Source organism: Psammomys obesus, unplaced genomic scaffold, assembly GCF_907164565.1.
Source record: "Psammomys obesus unplaced genomic scaffold, mPsaObe1.curated_primary_1811, whole genome shotgun sequence".
Classification (NCBI taxonomy): domain Eukaryota; kingdom Metazoa; phylum Chordata; class Mammalia; order Rodentia; family Muridae; genus Psammomys; species Psammomys obesus.
The window spans coordinates 814237-823478 of record NW_026596129.1 but is presented as its reverse complement, the minus strand read 5'-3'; positions in this window follow the sequence as shown (position 1 = coordinate 823478).

Sequence of the window (9242 nt, the reverse complement as noted above, 5' to 3'; positions counted from 1 at the left end):
ACCCCTTGTATTAGCAGGGATGGGATGCAACCATAAGCAGGGGGAGGGGGGAAGGGAAAGCTCAATACCTCATGAGGGGGTGGTGGAGCCAGGCAGGAATAGAGCAGAAACCTGCCCTAGCCACTCGGGGCCAGCCCCAGATTCTATTACACGTGCCTATGGGTGGGCCCATGGCTATGGGCCTGACCCGCACTGCTTTAGGGTGGATCACGCTCCAAAACCTGTCTCTTCTTCGACTGTTACTCAATTCTTTCAGGGTGAGAGTGGGGCTTCTTATCCAAGAGACCATTGCAGATTACTGTCTGCTGCCTGGACCCTGGCCCTTCTTGCTGTTTCCTCTTCAGGAAGAGCATGTCACACTTTGCCATAGGGACCTGCTCTCAGTTCCTTCCCTGTCCCCAAATGTCCACCTGTGGGAAAAGGCCTCACTATTCTCACTGGTGTAATCTCCTTCCTGCTGTTCTGACTAGGGCTTAAACTTCATGGAGCTTTGAGATGTGGACCCAGAAACACAATGGCTGCTCTTGGCATCCACAAGGGACAGCCTCTTGGGGTTGCTTTTTGCTGGGTAGTGTCACATGGGAAGGCATGGACCTGGGAGCTAATGGGCAGAATCCTAGCCACACATCTGGTGCCCTGACTGTTTCTATCCTCCTCCCCCAGATGTCTTGACAGGATCACTGAGACTCTTTGTGACTGAGGGTGGTCCAACTGCCACCGGAGGAGATGGGGTCTCAGAGTGAGAGCTGAGGGAGAAGGAGAGAAGGATGGAGGCCTCAATTTTGCTGCTGTGTGTCTCACACAGCCACTGTTGGTTGGGGGGGCAGGGAAGGGGCCAAGCTGCAGACACACGCATGGTCATTCATTGCAGTGCACACCCCTTTGTAGACAGTATGTGTGGGTGTGTTCACACATGCGCACTAGCACACCCACACACTCAGCCTGGGACTGGCAGTACCTGTGGCAGCAGGGCCATCTTGTCTTTGAACCTGGAAAGGATTGTGCTTATTTGTTTTTGGAATTCACATCATAATCACCTTCTTTAATTGTTCCTCCTGAATAAATGGTTTATATAAGATATGGTGTAGAGACGCTGCTGCTTCTTGGGCTCCTAGGGGGAAAAGGAGGGAGAGGAAAGGGAAGCCTGCCCTTCATCCATTCATCATTTCCTAGCAATGTACAACGCCTATTGGCTACCAGGTTACTCACAACACATTTGAACTCCTATTCTAGCACATGCTTCAGGGACTGAGGTACAACAGTGAATCAAACATGAAGAAGCTGAATGTTTAGAGCCTCATTTCCAAAGGGGAATGTGATGTAGTGTGTGGCCAGTGTCACAATGACAGTAGGGAATCAAATACCCCAAATCAGTCATGAAGTTGCAAGTGACTCCCCAAGCTGTGAGTCAAAGTGGCCCATGTATTATACTGAGGGTGACCAGGACTTTAACAGGGAAAGGTATGGGCTGTTTATACCATACAATGTAGAATCAAAGCTGCGAAAACCTGGGCAAGGGGAGGGAGAGCCCTAAGGTGGGGTGTTCAGAAATGTTAAGTAGAGCTTACATCACTGGGCCACCTAAGTTTCAGGTAGGACTCCTCTCGACACTGCCAGTGCCTTCACACTGCAGCTGGCAGGCCTGGGAAGCTGTTTTGAAGGCTTAAAGAAGACGGTGGGTAGGGAGCATGTTTAGGGGAGAATGTAATGGAGGCTTGGCTCTTTTAGTTGGTTTCCAGTCCACACTACAAGTACCTGAGGCAATATGCTTGCAGAGAGAAGACTGATTTTGGGTTCACATTTCAGAGTTCCAAACCATGGCTGATTGGCCCCTTCACTCTGGGCCTATGGCGAGGCAGCATCAAATAGGGGGAGTGTGTAGTGAAACACAATTGGACAATTCATTACCAAGAGGGGAAAGAGAAGAAGGGACTGAGATCCCCAAACACCACTCAAGAGGACATCTCCCCTCCCCCTGGGCTCCATTTCCCAGTAGTAGCGCCACATGAGGGACTAAGCCCTTTAAGTATGGGCATTCAATATCCCAACTGCAGCAATGGATTCAGGAATAGCAAGATGTTTAAGTTGCACTCCTGGTCCAAAAGCCCTGAAATGTGGGTGAAATTTAAAACCCTGTGACCGAATGGCTGAGCTTCTAAGAAAATAAGCAAAAAGTTCTGAGGAAAAAACAAACAAACAAACAAACAAACAAACAGTGAGGATGGCCTGGGCATAGCCTACGACCAGGAGCCAGGAGCCTCCCATACCTGTTAGTGTATAAAACTATGAGATTTTTCTCCCCACCCCTTCTGGCAAGGGAAAATGAAGCTCTGGCTGGCTTCAAATTCACTGAGTTCACTGTGAGGCTGAGTATGTCTTTGAGTTTCTGACCCTCTTGCTTCCACCTCCCAAGTACCAGAATTATAGGCAAGTACTACCACCACACCAGGGAAAGTGCTGCAGCAGGTCACTAAACTTATGGTAATTTGTGACAGCATCAAGCAAATGTAATAGGTGGCCTTGACAAATACTCCTACAGAAACAAATGAGTATGAATGCTTATCTTGAACTTAGATTGGGCCAAAGTTGAGTGAAAATAAAATGTCACCCCCTGATTACCAGGGGAAAAGAATCACAATAACAATCTCCTGTGGTGTAGTAGTGGCTAGGGAGAGGCCATTTTTTACAGTGCTCTGTGTGTCTTGGGGAGCCTGTACCCCTGACCTATGCTTCTCAGATTTTGTCTCCCCAAAGGTGAGGTAAGATGACCATAGAGGATTCCCTTTCCAGGTCCACCCACCCCTGCCACAGACTTCAATAAAGCCCAACAAGGCAGACTCTGTCTCTGTGAAGCTTCTCCTGAGGACAGGCCTTGTTAAAAAATAGAATGCTTTGGATAAGTTTTTAAATGTCCAGGTTTTCTTCCCCAGCCAGCATCATGAGCTTGTTCTTTATGTGAGTCCTATAAGACTTCTAAAGAGAAAGCCCCCAAGAGCATGCAATTGTGCAAGTTTTAATAGTTTGGTCTCTCCAATCTAAGCCTCTGTGATTCAAGCAATTTCTGTGTAGCAGGTCTTCAATCATCCTGGGTGGCTCATGGGTTCCTTGGGTTAGTGTGTGTGCCTGCTCCATTCCAACCTGGTGAGGATGGCTTTATGGAGTGCTTTGTTTTTCAGTTGCTTTGTCTTTGTTTAGCATGGTGAAGACTTCCTAACTCCTTCTGCAATGAACCACACACTAGTTTTTTAGGGCAACTTCTAGAAAGAATACAGAGTACACTAATTCCAGACTGTAAGAGGAAAACATGAATGGTGAAAGAAAAGTCTCTGTTAATGCAGAAGTCAAGAGAGAAATGAAGAAACAGGAACAGTGGAATAAATAAAAAGCATAACATAAGATGACAGCATTAATCATCCAAAGTGTGAAATTGGAGATATAAAGAATGAGAAAGAAAAACAAACTTTTGATGACTTTTCCTGGGGAAGATAGGAATAAACATGTATTCACCACCAAACAGGAAATCAAAGAAACAATTCTACCCAACTCTAGCTTAGTGAACCAATCAGTTTATTGGACTTATTTACAGGGGTATTGGTGAGGAGTTACTTACAAGAGCATAATGACTCAAAGGCAGCTTCATCACCAAAAAGCCCATCTTAGCATGGGTAAACAACTCATGAAATCACTGTCTCTGGAGTCCCTAAACAACTTGCAGGTCGCTTGGCCTACTGGAGAGTCTCTCCTCAGAACATGTTTGCTACTGAGGCTAGAGAGATGTCAGTGAGTAACTCTTGCAGAGGACTTGGGTTAAGTACCCATATCAGGCAGCTCACAACCACCTGTAACTTCAGTTCCAGGGGAATCAATGTACTCTTCTGGCTTCCAAGAACACCTGCATGCATGTGGTACACATACATACACTCAGGCCCACACACATATACATAAAATAAAAATAAAAAAAATAAATCTTTGGCTGGGCAGTGGTGTCACATGCCTTTAATTGAACCACTTGTGAAGCAGAGGCAGATGGCTCTCTGAGTTCAAAGTCAGCTTGGTCTACAGAGGAAGTTCCAGGACAGCCAAGGCTACGCACAGAGAAGCCCTGGCTGTCTTTGGGGGGAAAAAAAGAAAAAAAAATGCTTATTGCTTACATAATCTTGGGGCAGGCCCATGTGAATCTTGTTTCAAGAGCTTCCTGAGCCTTCTAGGTTTTGTAAACTTCCTGAGCTTTGTAAGTTATGTTAGTCTTCTTGGGGAGGACTGTTTCTATTAAGAGGAAATAGCTACACTAAACAGGCAGAATAAATATTTTAAAAAACCAAAGATTAAATACTTTCAAATTTTTATGAAGCTGGGTGCAGTGGTGTAAACCTATAATCCCAGCACTCAGGAGGTAGAAGCAGGCAGATCTCCCTGTGTTTGAGGCAAGCCTGGTCTACAAAGTGAGTCCAGGACGGTCAAGACTACACAGGGAAACTCTGCCTCAAAAAAAAAGTGTAACACTCATTTTAAAAGTATTTTATTTGGGGTTCCTTAAAGCCCCTCCCTTCCAACCACCAACTCTAGGTAGGAGAGAGAAGGTTAGTAGGGAGAAGGGGCACAGACCCCTTTACTTCTCCTGGCTGTTTAGGGTTGCTAGGTTCTTTTGGGATTACATTAATCTCCATCAGTAGTAGATGCAGCCAGCAGTCACCTCTAAGCCATTGTATTGAAACATTTGTTTCTCTCTGTCTGTCTCCACGCTGCCACACCACCAGTCTCTAATCTCTCCAAACTGCTAGTTGACACACATCACGACCATATAGCACACCTGCTCACTCTGGGTTCTCATATTTATCCCCCTCACAGTCTTAGACCACCCCCCTCTCTGTGCCGCACAAGGCAGGCCATTACAATGACCATGCCCCGCAGGAGACAGTTAGCGGCTGTCCACAAGCTAAAACTGAAAGTAAAATCCCACACCTGGAATTAAAACAAAAACATATTTACGTAGCTGGCTGTGGGGGCGCACACCTGTAGTCCCAGCACTCAGGAAGGCAGAGGCAGGTGGATCTCTGTGAATTTGAGACCAGCCTGGTTTACAGAGCCAGTCTAGAACAACCAAGGGTACACAGAGAAACCCTGTCTGGAGAAACAATAAATAAATAAATAAATAAATAAATAAATAAATAAAGCCGTATTTACATAACATAACTGAGTTTTTAAAGAAGCCAAAACTTCCATTACAAAAAAAATTTATGAAAAATAATCAGATGGAAGAAATTCAATAAACCCTACTCAGAAAAACTAAGTATCAGTCAATGTTTCAGTATAAAGTCATTCCTTCCACAGGTTAATAATGAGGAAAAGAGGTGAATTTAGGTCACAGTTTTAGAAATTTAAAGCAGAAAGAACATAAAAAAGACCCTCAGAAAAGGGCCACGACTTAGCTAAATCACCTCAGAGCATAGATGATAGCAATGGCACGAGTACTCCAAGGAACAAGTGACTATCACATCTCAATACAGAAACAGAGGAACTGTGGGGGCTAGCCTTTCTCATTTTATAACAGCACATCCTAGAACTCAAGGGTCACACAAAACTGCTTTCCAGGAGTACACCCCAAATGACCTTAGCACCTCTCACAGGCTCTGCCACTTAAAGGGGCCACCTCCTTCCAGTCCTGCCACCCTGGAGTCCAAGTCTTTCAACCCATAAATCTTTGAGGGAGACACAATTCAACTCTAACCCAATCATAGCAAACACAAAAAGAGCCACTCAGATATTTCACAGTCACCATATAAAGACAAAGCTACACAAATTGAGAAATAGCAACAGAGAAAAGGACCCCAAAAGACAATTAAACACCTGACATCTGGTCAGATACAAAGTATGCCAGAAGGCAGCAGAATGATATATTCAGAGTGCAGAAAAGGAAACAGTATTATCAAACAAAAAGTCCACAAACTAACTTTAAAAACTAAAGGTTTATGGCTGCAGATGGAGGTCACTTGTTTAGAGTGCTTGTCCAGCAAGCACAAAGCTCGGATTCTCATTCCCAACACTGCATCCAACCATTCTCTGAAATGTGTTTCCCGCTTTTTCCAAAGATTTTATTTTGTTTTTATTGATGTATATATGTGAAAACATATATGTGAATACCCATAGGACTAGAAGATGGTGTCAGATTCCCTAGAGTCAGTTGTGATCTCAGCACTCTAAGTTATTTTGCTATAACAGGTCTCCCTTCCTATCTTCTTGGGCTCAAATCAATGTTCCAGCTAGTTCAGGGGTTGGCAAGAACACTGTTCATGACTTGCTACCAGCCAGCTTCTCATTGTGTCTTCACATCACATCTCTTCAGTATGTGCCTGTGGAGAAACACAGCAAGTGAACCCTCTGGTGTTTCTTCTAAGGACACTAATATTATCAGATAGTGGTCCCATCTTGATTACTTCATTAATTACTTCCTTACAGGCCCAGTTTCCAAGTATTAGAATTAGAATTCTAATGACAAGTAGAATTTCAACACATGAATTGAGAGCAAACCCATTTGGTCCATCACAACCTACAGATTATCTAACGATTCAATGATATCATCTCTGCCAAAACTCTGGTTGCCCTTTTTTTCAGAAATTGACAAACCGGTGTTAAGAATGCAAAAAATCTTAGAATAGACAGAACGATTTCGAAAAAGACAAAGTTGGAGGACTCTCACATCCTGATTTCAAAACTTATCACATAGCTACAATAATTCAGGTACTATGATACCTTAATCCCAGTACTCAGGAAGCAGAGGTAGGAGGATCTCTGTGAGTTCAAGGCCAGCCTAGTCTACATAGCGAGTTCCAGGACAGCCAAAGCTACATAGTGAGGCACCACCTCAAAAAAAAAAAAAATGAGAGAGAAAGAGAAAGAATAGTGCCAGGACAACTTGACAAAATATGTAAAAGAAGAAAGTTGCAGACTGGGAAGATAGTTCTGTACATAAGGGTACTTGCTCTGGAAGTATGAGGACCTGAGTTCAAATCCTCACCACTCATATTAAATGCCTGGCATGGCTGCATGTGCGTATAACCCCGTTGGTGGATGAGCACAGACATGTAGATTCTCAGTGTTCAGTGGCCAGCCAGCCTATCCAAAATGGTGAGCATTTGGTTCAGAAAGAAACCCATTCTCAAGGCTAAAAGATAGACAATGATAGAAGATATACAAGACACTGCTCTGACCACCTATACATTCACATACATACACTATACAAACATCACACACACAGACACACAATGTTCTGTAGCAATTTCATCTCACTTGAAACTCCATCTTGGAAGGAAGTTTGTTCATTAGGATTCAGGAAGTTCTAAAAGGAGGCTCTTCCTTCAGACTTAGGAAGTAAACAACCCGGAGTCTGTAGAAGTCCCTGAAACTTACTATTTCCACAAGGCCCCTCCCTTTCCAAGTTTATATATACAGTAGGAGGACTGCTAAGGAGACATTCTCTGAACCACTGAGCTGAAACATGTGCAGAGATGTTCGGAGTTCCTACATTCATCTGTTGTCACCAATTCTGAGGTAGCTTTTGGTGATGCAGTTATCTTTGATTTCTCCACATTCCTGTAAGTGACCCTTCACCCATACTCTTACAAGGAAGCCTAATAAACTCATTAATTCATTAAGCTAAACTTTAGTTTTATGTTTGCTTTGGTCTGTCAGCAGTTCCCCTGTCTTGGGTGAGTAGATATTTGTTCACTTGTCCCAAGGAAAAAGTATCACACAACATATGCACACACACGTGCACGCACAAGTAATTGGATCCTAATGTCAAGTGGTATAGAAAAACCAACTCAAAATATATTAAAAACAAAAATGAAGAAATTAAACTACTGCTGTGGGGTGCTGGCCTCAGCATGATATGGCATTACCATCTTGAAATCAGAGCAGCTGTGATTACAGCAAGAGAGTGTCAAGACTGGGACCCCCAATGTTCCCTCTTGGAAGTGGTTATCTGGCTCATGAGGTCCTTAATGTTCCAAACTTCCCCAAGGATATATAAATGGTTCTCAATTTCTAAAGGAGGAAAAGGTCTTCAGTAGTACAGTTCCTGGCAAGTTACCCATGGTCCTTTTAGGTAACCCATCACCTATGCTCTTGTAAGTAATCCCAAATAAATGTACTGGTCCCATTGGTGGAATGGTTTCTTTGGTTTGTTAGTGCCTTATTTGGAGTGAATATGTGCTTATCCATGTTTTCTCAAAAAGCTAACACAACAACCACTTAAAAGAAAATATGAGCATCAATTTTGTAATCAGGATTAGACAATAGTTCTTTTTTTTGTTGTTTTGTTTTTCGAAACAGGTTTACTCTGTGAAGGCTTGGCTGATCTTGACTCACTTTGTAGACCAGGCTGGTCTCTAATTCACAGAGATATGCCTGCCTCTGCCTCCCAGAGTGCAAAGATTACAGGCGTGGGCCACCTCACCCACCTTACACAATATTTCTTTACATATGACTGTATAGGTATGTCCTCCAAACTGAAATATTCCCTCCTGGAGAGAGGAGGGAAGATTATGTAACTTATTTGGTTCAGGAAAATAAGGACATTTCTAAGGCTTTAAGAGCTCAAAAATTTACAAGATTCTTTCCCCAAGATTAGAAAAGCAGTAAACAACTGTAAGCCAAGCTGCTAGCAAATTATGCAGGAAGCTCCAGGGATGTAGTTTTCATGAGTCATCCATCATCTGTGCTGGGATAGGCTTTGCAGAGATACAGCTGTCTTTGAGTCACCCATGTTCCTGTAAGTAACCCTTCACCTGTGCTCCTGTAAGGAACACCAGTCAACTCGGCAGTTCACTGAGCTACAGTTGATGGAATCGTTTCTTTGGTCTGTCATCAGTGGTCTGAGATGAACAGACATTTGTTCATATTTCTCCAGGAGAAGTCAGACAACATATATTGCGAGCACAGGAAACCAAAGAAAACTATTGGAGTTTATCACAAGTTTAAAACATTTGTGCAGCAAAGAGTAAAATGACAGCCCACACAGTGGGAGAAAAGACTTACAAATTACAGATCTACTGACTAGAAAATATAAAGAACTCATTAACAAAAAAAGACAAATGACTCAAAAATGAACAAGAAGAGGATCAGAAGTCCAATGTTAGGTAGACTCAGATACATAAGTCATGGACAGTATGTCCAATGAAAGGCCCTGCCTCAAATACACACACACACACACACACACACACACACACACACACACACACACA